The sequence below is a fragment of the Plecotus auritus genome, assembly GCF_963455305.1.
Source record: "Plecotus auritus genome assembly, chromosome: 7".
Classification (NCBI taxonomy): domain Eukaryota; kingdom Metazoa; phylum Chordata; class Mammalia; order Chiroptera; family Vespertilionidae; genus Plecotus; species Plecotus auritus.
In genome coordinates this window covers 92210134-92223678 of record NC_137774.1, presented here as the reverse complement: position 1 = coordinate 92223678, position 13545 = coordinate 92210134, and the positions used below count along the sequence as shown (strand labels likewise).

General features: G+C 45.1%; 1 protein-coding gene across 2 annotated transcripts in view; it reads right to left on the bottom strand.

Annotated features, from left to right (window-relative positions):
- DTX2 (deltex E3 ubiquitin ligase 2) overlaps positions 1-7224 on the bottom strand; it is a 36020-nt gene extending 28796 nt beyond the window's left edge. The window contains exons 1-2 of one of the 2 annotated variants that reach the window (XM_080678577.1): positions 7070-7224; positions 5761-5925 (exon numbers count right to left, since the gene is read on the bottom strand). The gene's annotated coding sequence lies outside the window, so the exon portion shown is untranslated. The remainder of the gene's footprint in view (positions 1-5760; positions 5926-7069) is intronic. The other variant, XM_080678578.1, reaches the window with a different exon arrangement.
- Between the last annotated feature and the right edge of the window lie 6321 nt (positions 7225-13545).

The following is a 13545-nucleotide window of genomic DNA, read 5'->3' as shown; positions in this document are numbered from 1 at the left end:
CCTCAATCTGGAAGCAATCTAAACACCTTAAAATAATGAAATTCCTAAATAAATTATGGTACATCCTAATGATGGACTATAAGTCTTGAAAAATGTTTTACAAAAAGCTTATGGACCTAAGATAATGCTCACAACAAATAAAAAAATACAGGCTGTATAAGTGGACACACTATGTTCTTAGGCAGCGGGTATGTCATTTATTGAGCACCTACTATGTGGCACACACTCTGCTTAGTGCTTTTGTCATCCAGTTCTCTCAACCCTCAACCACCCTTGAAAATAGAAATTATTTCCATTTTGCACACAAGGGAACTGAAGCCAAAAGAAATTAAGAATTTACCTAAGGTCAGGCGGCCAATCTGCGACACCATAAAGCCCATGTTCTTTCTACCTTATATAAAATAATTTGTAAAAGGCCGGAAGGAACCACTCTGAAATATTAATAGCAATGATGGAATTGTAGGATTTCTTTAACCTGTTTCTGCACTTGCAAATGTCCTACGGTGGACATATTACTTTTTATGATCAAACAAAAAAAATTTTTTTAATATCAACAGCTATGACCACAAAAAAAAGCCACCATCCTGTATTCTCTTGTGGAATTTATCTGCAAATTCCTGTCCATAGCACTGCAACCAATGAATACATAAATGGAACAAATTGATGTCTCTCTCTCCCCCTTCCTCTCTAGAATCAATCAATAAATAAAACATTTTTAATCCAGATTTCCAGCTTCTTGAAAACCAGAAAAGTTGGCAGCATTTGCAAGTCTGACCTAGATTCATTATTCATCCAGAAACAACTTGCTAGTACACACTCTCCAGGTTACCACAGTTACCATGACTCCCCTTGGCAGGAGTCGGCCAACTTTTCCTATAAAAGGTCAGAAACTACTTATTTTATGCTTTTCAGAACAAAGGGTGTGTTTTGCAACTATGCAACCCCGGTACTGTAATGCAAAAACAGCCATAGACAATGTGTAAACTAACTGGAGTGGTTGGGTCCCAATAAATTTTTTTTCCCTTTTTATTGACTTTATTGGAATGACACTGGTTTACAAAATTATACAGGTTTCAGGTACACAATTCCAATACAACTTTATTAAAAACAGGCAGTGGGCCGAATTTGACTCATAGGCCACGGTGTGTCGACCTCTCCCCTACTACCTACCCAACATCTATCACTGTGTTCCACTATCCTATAAATGAGAAATACTTCTCTGAACCCATTCTTTCTACTAAAATAGGAGAGTGCCTATGTCTCTGGCTAGCTACCCCAAAGACATGCCCTTCCCTCTGCAGACATGTTGGTCTTTGCCCAACATCTGATGATGAAATGCAGCATCCAATAGCACAGCAGGCAGCATGTTGTCAGCGCCACCCCTAGAAACCCCAACTGCTTCCCAGAGCCACACCAGGCATTAACACCTTTCCCTGTGTAAGGAAATCAGGTTCTGCCCTCCCTCTCTACACTTCCCCTGGACCCTCTTATTTTTTATAATGCCATGCACACAGATTACCCAAATCTTTTTTCAGATGAGCCCTCTGCTTCAGCCATCAGGAACTCGAGGGAGGACCCAGAAGAGGCCAGGCTGTTCCATGCCCTTCAACCCCTCTGAGAGAATGTCTACCCTACCTGCTCACCTACTCCTCTCTTAATTCCCAGCTTGAGACTCTATACTGTGAAATCATTCCTACAGCCGATCCTGCCACACAGGGACAATTGGTCATTCCTAACAATCAATGTCCAGGTAACATCTGAGTGCAATTATCTACCTGTCCCCTCCACTAGGGCATAGGCTTCTTAAAGGCAAGGCTATGCTCAGGGAAAGGTATCTTAAACAAGACACAAAACACTGACTAAAAATAAAAAAATACATTACACTATATTAAAACTAAGAATTGTGTGGCTCAGTGGTTAAGCATCGACCCACGAACCAGAAGGTCACAGTTCGATTCCCAGTCAGGGCACATGCCTGCGTTGCAGGCTCAATCCCCAGTAGGGGGAATACAGGAGGCAGCCGACCGATGAATCTCTCATCACTGATGTTCTTATCTGTCTCTTCCTCTCCCTTCCTCTCTGAAATCAAAAACATATCGAAGAGATCAACCAATGAACTTGTATGCATATATGCATAGCCCACGGACACAGACAATGGGGTGGTGAGGGCCTGGGCGGGGAGGGGTGGGAGCGGGCTGGAAGAGGTTAATGGGGGAAAAATGGGGACCTATGTAAAACTTTCAACAATAAAGATTAAAAAAAAAACAATTAAAAAAATAAAAACATGTAAAAATATTTAAAAAAAAAAAATGGTCATTCAACTAAATATGCCTTAAAGAAAGTAGAAAGACAAGTTACGAGCTGGAAAAAATATGTGCCTTATGCACTAAGAATTAAAACAAATATATAAAGAACTCTTACAAATCAATAATAATAATAAAGCACCAAAAACCCCAAAGAAAAATTGGCAAGAGACATGAACAAATATTTCACAAGAAACTCATAAGCCAATAAACTGATGAGGAGATGGTCAGCCCAGCCAGCATGGCTCAGTGGTTGAGCATCTACCTATGAACCAGGAGGTCACGATTCAATTCCCAGTCAGGGCACAAGGTCCACCCCACCCCATCCCAGGTTTCAGGATCAAACCCCAGTGCAGGAGGCAGCCTATCAATAATTTTCTTTCATCATTGATGTTTCTATCCCTCTCTCCCTCTCCCTTCCTCTCTGAAATCAATAAAAAAAGAGTTCTTTTAAAAAAAGAGATGTTCAATGTCAGGGCTCAGAGACATAGAAATCAAGAATCCAAAGATCCCATTTTATATCCATTCAATTGACCAAAAAAAAATAAAATAAAAAGTCTGCCTATATCAAGTGTTGGCAAAAATGTGGAGCAATTGGAAGTCCTGTACACAGCTGCTGGCAGAATGTAACTGGTACAACCACTTCAGAAAACAGTCAGGCAATATCAACAAAAGTTGAACATTTATTTACCTGATGACCCAGCAAAACATCACCCCTAAGTTTATACCCACGAAAACCTCTTGCACATGTTCAATAGGAGATGTGTATATGGAAATGTTCAGAGCAGCACACTTGCAACAGCTAACACCTGGAAACAACGAAGTGTCTGTCCATCAGTTGAAGATCAGGTGATCAACTGTAGTGTACTTACACCATAGAATATTAGTAGTAAAAACAAATGAACCAAATGACATAAAACAATATGGAAGACAAATCTTAGCAAAACTGTATTATGTTACTTTCCTCTGAAATATGTAGGTACGATAAAACTGTATGAAAATGAAAGCAAGGGGGTAATGATTACCTGAGGATGAAAATGGGAAGAAAGATTGCATGCTTAGACGTATACTTTTTTGTTTCAAGCCCCAAGCTTTTGTTTTGAGTGGTTGGAATACAGATGCTTACTACATTCATTAAAAATAGCTTAGTAGCCCTAACCAGTTTGGCTCAGTGGATAGAGCGTCGGCCTGCGGACTGAAAGGTCCCAGGTTCGATTCCCGTCAGGGGCATGTACCTTGGTTGCGGGCACATCCCCAGCGGGAGGTGTGTAGGAGGCAGCTGATCCATGTTTCTCTCTCATCGATGTTTCTAACTCTCTATCCCTCTCCCTTCCTCTCTGTAAAAAAATCAATAAAATATATATATTAAAAAAAAAAAACAGCTTAGTAATTAAATATAAACAAGTCTGAGGTAAAAATTAAAACAAACACAGAAAAGAGACCATTTATCTTTGTACTCCAAGTGCCAAGCGCAAGCCCTGGCCTACAATTTCTGCAGGCATGTGTAGAATGAATCAGGGACTTTTCTCCCTAGCCTACCATCCCCTTCCTGTTGGCACCTTAGGTACTTTCAGCATGTCTAAAGCCGAATTCACCTTCCTTCTTCCCAATTCTGCTTTTCCTCCTAGATTCTCTGGCTCGCTCCACTCTGACCCAGGCAGTTAGAAGAAAAACCTGGGAGTCTCGCTCCTCCTCAACCTTCTCTCCCACTGCCCCGCAGCTGCCATAGCTTGCTCTCTCCTCCTTCCTCAACTCCTCAGAGCCCTCTGGTTGAGACTTCTATGCCTCTCACCTTGATAAGTATTCTTTCCCACTAGCTTTCCCCAACTCTTGTCTCTCCTCCTAGTCCACCTCAGAGACAGGTGCAAGATTGTGCTTCCTGAAATATAGTTCTGATCCTGTTTCTTCCACATCTCCACTGCATTTCTGAAATAAAGTTCAAGCTCCTTGGGTTGACACTGAAGCTCATCACAATCTGGTCCCTCCCTATCAACCCTATTTGCCAGTGCACCTCCCTTCAATACCCTCTTTCATCTATACCTCCCTCCCCCCAACCCCTCCCAAAGATTTTAAGTGATGATCTGCTACCACATATACATCCCCTTTCCCCACCTCTATGCCTCAGCTCCACAGAGAATCCCATTCACTTGGCCACTCACCCTCACCTGACCCATATTTTCAAGGCCCCATTTAAATAGTACCTTCAGCCCTAGCTGGTTTGGCTCAGTGGATAGATCGTCGGCCTGCAGACTGAAGGGTGCTGTGTTTGATTCCAGTCAAGGGCACATGCCCGGGTTTCGGGCTCGAACCCCAGTAGGGGGCATGCAGGAGGCAGCTGATCAATGACTCTCTCTCATCACTGATGTGTCTATCTCTCTCTCCCTCTCCCTTCCTCTCAGAAATCAATAAAAATATATTTTAATAAATAAATAAATAGCACCTCCATGATGCCTTGGTGTGCCCAATTGAAAGAAAATACTCTTATCAACTTGCACAGCATTCTGTCTGTCCTCCAGAGTCCTCTATGTTCATCATCAAGCTGAGGGCAAAATCTCCCCCTTACCAGAAGCTGGCATGGTGCAAGGAACAGTCACAAAGATAATAATCCAATCAAATCCAACCCACACTTTCCGGCGAGTGTATAAACTTTAAATGTCCCCCCTCCCCAATTGGAATTCTTCCCCTAAAATCCTTCTGCTCCCCAGAGCCTTGGCATGGCTCACCAAACCCTCCACAATCAGACCTCTGCCCACCTATCCAGCATCCTCTATCCCACACCGACCCTTTGTTGCTCTAGCCACTGAGCACTTACAGTGGTCCAGACATGCCAGGTAGCTTCACAGCTTTGCCCACTCCTCTGCCAGGCTACTGCCCCTACTTTCTAAATCCTACTCCTTCACAATTCACCTTGCTGTTATCTTCCAGAAGCCTTCCTGAGCGTCTCACCTTCCTTCCTACCCCCTTCCTGGAGTGGTGGTAGTTCTGTCCTGTGAGTCCCCCCTCCTCAACGCATATCACACTGACAAAACCTGTCACTGTCTATGCCTTGTCTGTCTTTTCTACCAAAAAAACAAGTTCCAGAAGACAGAGCTCTTGTTACTCCTCACAGTACCCCCAGCACTGAGCATGGGGCATGACACAAAGGAGGCACCCAGTCAAGATTCATGCAAAAGAAATAAAAATTTCCAGTTCAAATGCAGAAATCATGGCTTATGTCCTTCATCCCATAAAGCATGTCTTAAAGTGCAAACCATGTAGAAAGCACCCTCTAAGACTGGTTAAACAGGAGAAGTCATTGGCAAGAAGCCACTTGAATTTCTTTGAGAGAGCAATAGCAATCTAGTCCCAGGGCTCACTTTCATCCTGAAGATCTCAAATTCTACCCTCCCCAGTCCTCACCTTTTCTATTGAAAACCAGATAAAGAAGGCAGCAATGTAAAGTCCCCATGGCTCTCACCTTTTCTCTCTGGAGAGCTGGCACAAACAGTCCCTTCTTGGTGGCGACACCAGATCCTTAGGAGGAATGACTTGTTCAAGTTTCCATCTTGATATAAAACGCAAACAACAAAACCCAGGCAAATCTGAAAGGCTTGCTGACTCAGCAACACAAATTTCAAGACACCTTTGCCAACAAGGAAGAAGATGATCAGGTTTTAAATTGAGAAACAGCAGTTAGTGAAAATGAATGCACAGATGTTGGGTCCGTGTGACTGGGGACTGGAAACCACCAGATTTATTTTCCAAAACCCTAGGCAGAGCAGACAGTACAGTAGTCTTCCTCTGCCCACTCAAATAATTAAGGGAATGGTCAAAAACAATAAAAAAAAATAACCCAAACCCTTTCATAGAAAAGCCCAAAAGGACTTAATAAGCCAGTCTGCCGTGTGCATATCAAGGAAATCAACGCACCAGAGAGGGTTCAAGTTTAGCCAAAGTCACACAGCAATGAACAAGAGGCCTAGTTATAGTTACTCTGATGGCTTAAGTTAAAGCCTAATTTTGGCCACCAGAAAGTCCACCTTCTAGAACTCTAGAGGAGCTGGGACGGCATGCAGAAATATTTTGAGTTTCCTATGGTCCAAGCGTCTGTGCACACACTATTTCCACTGCTACCGGCACTTAGGGAAGTGGAACCAGTAGCTGGCTGAGAAAGGCGGGATGGAAGGGTAGCTCCAGAAAAAAGTCTTCTAAATCCTCTTCAGCATACATTACGAACCCCGCAAAAGTAACCCAGGGTCTCTGGAAACAGGAGATTCCCGGAAGGCGGACCCCACTCGGGACAGGAAAGCAAGTTAGGAGGCATAGTCCTCTCTAAATTACGGCCCCGCTCCAGTGAGTCGTTCACTAGGAGGCAGACCCCAACAGAAACCACACCCTAACCCGTGGCCCGGCTGCAGTATCGCCCCGCTTCCTCCAGGTCCTGTGGGACGAGGTTCACTCCAACCGACAGACTCAAACTCCCAGGTCTGCGCCCCTCCACCTGCTAGCCCTTTGGCTTCCACCCTGGGTTTACCCTCCCACCCAGCACCCAGCCTATGCTCCCAGCGCCTCCCAATTCCCCCAACTCTAACCTCAGAGACCTCCAGTCCGGAGACCAGTCCTCCCAGTCCCCCCCATGACCTCGTCCCGGGACGCCCCTCCGGCCGGCCCAGCCCCCCTTCACTTCCACGCCCGCCCCCTTCCGGTCCCAGCACAGTTTGGTCTCCCCCGCGCCCACGGGACCCCAGCCCTGGCGACCAGCAGGTGGCCTGACCGCCCCCTCTCACCGAGGCTGAGGAGGGCGAGGAGGAAGGAGGGGGGCACCGCTACCCTCGGGCCTGGGCACAACTCCGGCTGAGGCTCCGACTCTCAGGAGACAGCCAGAGTGAAACTCCGCGTCGCAGCTTCCTTGCGCTCCGGTGCGCATGCCCAGGACGCGGGGGCTTCTGGGTTATGTAGTTCAGTGGGATGGGGGCGGGGCTGGGGCGGAGGCGGGGCAGACCTGTTCAGCTGTATCTATTCTTTCTCCTTAGCCTGTTTGCTCATGACTTGCTCCTTCATTAATTTACTGATTATTTTACATGGTTTTGTTTTTTACATACTTTTTACCGGTATATACATGGTTCCAGGCCCTGTGCTGGGTCCTGGGGATTAACATGTCAATTGAAAACTTGGTTTCTCTCCTGGAAGAACTTCGGACCTACTAGTAGTTGCGGAAATAGACACAAACACACAATTACAATATCGTGGGATAAATATTATGATAAAGGAGTGTGAGCATAGAAGGATGCCCCTAATTTGGAGGTTGGGTCAGGAAGACATCACAGAGGGGTGACTCTTGAGTTGGATTTCCAAACCCACATAGGTGTTTGCCTGATGGAATGCAGGGAACCCCATGCAAAAGAAGAGAGATGTGAAAGTGCCTGATGCACTCAGCAAGCAGTGAAATGTTCCATGTGGCCAGGGCAGAGGATTCATGAAGGGGCCGAGGACAGAGAAAATAGATTAGGGTGTGGCAGGATATGAGTATGGGGAGAAGGCTGGGTAAGATTATAATGGTCTTTAAATGGCACGCAAGGAATTTAGGCAGCTGGAGCCAATGGAAGGATTTTAAGCAGGGGAATGACAGTCAGCATTCACCTTAGAAAGATACCCTGTGTGGTGGGTGGAGGATAGATTGAAGTTTGAGAAAGTAGGAGGGAGACCAGTTTGGAGACGGTTGCTCTAGTCCAGGTCGAAGGTGATGAGGCCTAAATAAGGCTGGTGACTAATCTTTTGAGATCACAGACCTGTTTTCCAAAGCCATTCCCAGAAAAATGCTCAGGTGTCAGTTTTCACACATGTATGCATACACATATTTTGCATATAGTTTCAGGAGTACAGAGTCCCCTGACACTTAAACTCTAGTTAAGTATTTTTACATAATCTAATGTCACTCATACTTTATCAGGGATTTGAGGAAGACTCAGACTGCTGGAGATAGAGGAAGAGACATCCCCAATCATTCAGTTTAAAAACTTCATTTTATAGAAGAGGAAGCTGAGGCCTAGAAAGGGGGAGTAACCCACCCAAAATTAGTGAAGGAGGAGAAGGAGTGTCTGTAGTAGGCCAATTCTCTGGTACCCAGGGTTCTACACCCACCTGGGAGCTGACTTAAAGGACACAGGCCTTGAGTCTGAAGGACACCAAAGTCAGGTTCTCCCAATTACTTTCAGAGCCAGAAATCCATTCAGAAATGAAGGGTAGCATTTAACCTGTGATTTACACCAGATGACTTTGTTGGCTACAGTTTAGGATGGGAACATTTCCCTTCCCCACTCAGTCTCCGTTTTCTCAGCTATAACCACCTACAACATTTCTAAAGCACCTAGCACGTGCCGAGCACTTGACAGATATCACCTCCCTGAATCCTCTCAGTGAGGTAGGTGCTATTATTATCTCCATTTTAAAGATGAGGACTTTGAAGCACAGAGCTTAAACAATGTGTCTAAGGTCACCAGTTGGCAATTGGCAGAGCTCATCTTTATTTATTTTAAAATATATTTTTATTGATTTCAGAGAGGAAGGGAGAGGTAGAGAGGGATAGAAACATCTTTGATGAGAGGGAATCATTGATAGACTGTCTCCTGCATGCCCCACAATAGGTATTGAGCCTGCAACCTGGGCATATACCCTGACGGGGAATCAGGGAATTGAAGCATGACCTCCTGGTTCGTAGGTCGACACTCAACCACTGAGCCATGCCAGCTGGGCTAGCTCATCTTTAAATTGAGGTAGTATCTAACTCCAGATTTGAGCACCCCCATATGACTGGCCCCAATTGGGGGATGGGTACAGATGACAAACTCTGAGTGTTAGAAAAGTCTTTTAACATTCAAAAGATATTTTCTTTTTTAATTTAATAAATCTTTATTGTTCAGATTATTACAATTGTTTCTCCTTCCCCCCCCCCATAGCTCCCCTCCACCTGGTTCCCACCCCACCCTCTGCCCTTATCTCCCCACCACTGTCCTCATCCATAGGTGTACGCTTTTTGTCCAGTCTCTTCCTGCACCCCCCATACCCCTTTCCCCTGAGAATTATCAGTCCACTCCCTTTCTATGCCCCTGATTCTATTATATTCACCAGTTTATTCTGTTCCTCAGATTTTTAATTCACTTCATTTTTAGGTTCACTTGTTGATAGATATGTATTTGTTGTTCATAATTTTTATCTTTACCTTTTTCTTCTTCTTCCTCTTCTTAAAGAATACCTTTCAGCATTTCATATAATACTGGTTTGGTGGTGATGAACTCCTTTAGCTTTTTTTTATCTGTGAAGCTCTTTATCTGACCTTCAATTCTGAATGATAGCTTTGCTGGGTAGAGTAATCTTGGTTGTAGGTTCTTGCTATTCATCACTTTGCATATTTCTTGCCACTCCCATCTGGCCTGCACAGTTTCTGTTGAGAAATCCGCTGACAGTCGTATGGGTGCTCCCTTGTAGGTAACGAACTGTTTTTCTCTTGCTGCTTTTAATATTCTCTGTCTTTTGCTCTTGGCATTTTAATTATGATGTGTCTTGGTGTGGTCCTCTTTGGATTCCTTTTGTTTGGGGTTCTGTGCACTTCCTGGACTTGTAAGTCTATTTCTTTCACCAGGTGGGAGAAGTTTTCAGTCATTATTTCTTCAAATAGGTTTTCAGTATCTTGCTGTCTCTCTTCTTCTGGCACACCCATAATTCTGATGTTGGTATGCTTGAAGTTTTCCCAGAGGCTTCTTACTATCTTCAACTTTTTGGATTCTTTTTTCTTTTTGCTTTTCAGTTGAGTGTTTTTTGCTTCTTTGTATTTCAAATCTTTGACTTGATTCTTGCGTTCTTCTAGTCTGCTGTTGGGTCTCTGTATAATATTTTTTATTTCAGTCAGTGTATGTTTAATTTCTAGTTGGTCCTTTTCATATCTTCAAGGGTCTCGCTAAATTTAACAGCCTTTTCTAGAAAATTCTTGAAAAACCTTATAACCGTGGTTTTGAATTCTATATCCAGTTGTTTGTTTTCCTCCATTTCTTTCATTTGTGATCTGTTTCTTTGTCTCCTCGTTTTCGTTGCTTCCCTGAGTTGGTAGGGTAGCTTTGTGTGCTAGGTTTCCTATATGGCCCAGTGGGTCGGCCTCCCCAGTTAATCTGAGGTGGACACTCTTGGTGCACCCCTTTGTGGACTGTGTGTACAGCCTTGTTGTAGTTAAGTCTTGATTGTTGTTGGTATCACTGGGAGGAATTGACCTCCAGGCCAGTTGGCTGTGAGGATCAGCTGTGTCTACGCTGGGAGAAGTTCAGTGCTGGAGACAGCCTTATAGGATCAGACTTGCAAAATTGCAAAAGCCTCTGTGCTCAGCTTGGATGGGGCGGAGTCTCAGGGCGGAGCAGACAGTCTTGGCTTCCCGTCAGCCCTGCCCTTGCACGCGTGCCTCCAGACCTCTGCCTTCCGTGGCTCCCCTGAGTTTCCACCTGACAGTCCAGATTCCCCCCATAAGAGCGTGGGTCCCCAGGGGCTCGCCCAGAACTGGGGTTCAGCGCAGTTGGAACTGGGGTTCAGTGCAGTCAGGAGCTTCTGACTCCCTCCCACTAGGGAAAGCCTGTGGCAACCTCTGCATTCAGTCTTCTCAGTGAGCACTCACACGTGCGCGCCTTCAGCTCCCCCGAGTCTTCGAGTCTCCATGTGCCTTTCTCTCTACCTGACAGTCCAGACTCCCCCTGTATGAGCCTGGGTCCACAGGGTGTCGCCCGGAACTGGGGTTCAGTGCAGTCGGGGGCTTCCTTCCCCCTCCCGCCAGAGAAAGTCAGCCAGACACTCAGCTGCCCTTCCTTTCTGCGCACGTGTCTCCGTACCTCAGCTCTTTGCCACTCCTTCTCCGTGAGCTTTCCTCTTTCCTTCTAGTTGTAGAATTTCCACTCAGCCAGCTTTCCTGTGGTTCTGGATGATGTCCGTTCTTTTAGTTGTAGTTTTGAAATTGTTGTGCGAGGCAGCAGTTTAGGTGCTTACCTATGCCGCCATCTTGGTTTCTCCAATATATATTTCTTTTCCAAAAGATATTTTCTTAAGTGCTTCCATTTCCCTTAGTGAAATGCTGACGTGGTAGTTATTGATGAAAACCGCACTATAGCACTGGCTGGTTTGGCTCAGTGGTTAAAGTGTTGGCTGTGGATCCTAAGGGTCACAGGTTCAATTCTGGTCAAGGGCATGTACCTCGGTTGTAGGTTCCCTCTCACATTGCTGTTTTTCCTCTCACTCCCCCTCCTCCTGCCTTTCCATCTCTCTCTAGAAATCAATGGAAAATTATCCCCGGGTGAGGATTAAATAAATAAACTGTATGCCTATATTATTATTTTTTAAATACCCACTGCATACACATCTAGGGACTCCAATAGAATGCTGGTGGGAGGGTAGACTAGAAAGGTTCTGGAACCAAGGCTCTGGAAAGGGGAAGAGGTGGAGCTCTGGGGAAGGTTTGCTGAGCCTGCCAAGGTTAAGGATAATGTGGGGAGGCCGGGATAGAGAAGCTCCACAGAGGCAGGAAGGACACTACCTGAAAGACTGGGTTGCATGAAAGAGAGAACCCTAGAAAAGAGGGAAGTCAGCAAATTGAGTGTGAATAAGGGGAGAGGAAAGCACTGCCAGGTGTGAGGCTCTGGAGAGATCTGGGGTATAGATAGGGATTTGGGAGTCACTGGCAATGACATTTCCAGATCACCTGGAAAGACCACAGATGAGAAAAAGTGAGTCCAGGGTTGAGGAACACTGGCCTTCCAAGAACAGGTGCGAGGTAGAAGTGTCTGGGAAGAAGGCTGGACTAGGGGACACTGGATGAGCATGATGGCAGAGAACCCATGAAGGCAGTGCTCAGTGGTAACAGATACTCCTGGGAAGCCTAACAGGCTAGTGTCCTGGAAGGACAGCCTATCTCCGGGATAGGGGCTCCTGCCTCCCAGCTTTGGGCTCTTTCAGCTTTCAGTCTGCCAGCTGACTTCAAGAAAGGTTCCAGACTTCTGACCTTACTACATGGAGGCCATTGGTGACCACAGAGTGTTTCCATTGACAGATAGGAGCTGGAGCAAATATACCTGTGGTCATGAAGGTCAGGAATGCAACCTAGGAGTAGACAGCTCTTTCAAGAACAATCTTTGTGTTCCACACACTATGGGGTAAGGTGGAGGGGGCAGCAGAGGATAAACTCACTTATGTGTAATGATGCCACTTACATAAGGTTGCTCATGGCTATGTGTGCCTAGAAGGACACCAGCCAGCTCAGTAACATCCAAGGGGCAGGATAGCGGGTGAATTTCACTTTCTTTGTACTTTTCCTGTATCATTTGAGTGTATCCCAATGAATAGTTTCCATTTTTATAACCTGAAAAGAAAGTCTATATTTGGGGGGAAATAATGAGTTCTGATCATGAAAAGAAGCAAAATAGGACAGCAGCAAGAGGGAGTATGGGGAGAATGGACTTCTACTTTTTAGACAGGAGCAAGTGATGTGCTATGTCCTGTGGCTGCAGCAGGATGGCCCTCAGGAAGCTGGAAATGAGGGAAACAGGATTGGCCACCTGCAAATGGAACTTTAAACCAATACAAATGGCCAAGGGTCAGAATCACCTGCACAGCAGAAGGAGGCTGGTTCAATAACCCTGGAATGCTAGGTAGAAAGACTGAGGAAGACTCACAGGTCTATTGTTAAGTAAAAAGGGTAAGAAAGATGAAAAAAGGAACTTTCAGAGCAGAGTGTAAAGTAGAACATGTACCTATTTGTGTGGGGGGTAGGGTTGGGTGTGTTGTTTTGTTTTGTTTTTAATGCACAAACAGGCTTGTAGGCATAGAAAATTTCTGGGAGGAAACTTAAGATGCTCCAAGACAGTAGGGGATGAGCTAAGATTTTTATTTACTATGTACTTATACTATTTTTTTTTTCTATTCGAAAAATGTGAGAATGCGCGCGCGCACGCGCACACACACACACACACACACACACACACAGTGGATTAGGTTTGCCTTGCACACAGGCATGAAGCCTAGGGGTAAGTGGGAGCTGAAACCTTCCTGGCTGGGGCTCTTTGTCCTAAATCAGTGGTTCTCAACCTTTCTAATGCCGCGACCCTTTAATACAGTTCCTCATGTTGTGGTGACCCCCAACCATAAAATTGTTTTCATTGCTACTTCATAACTGTAATTTTGCTACTGTTATGAATCATAAATATCTGTGTTTTCCGATGGTCTTAGGCGACCCTGC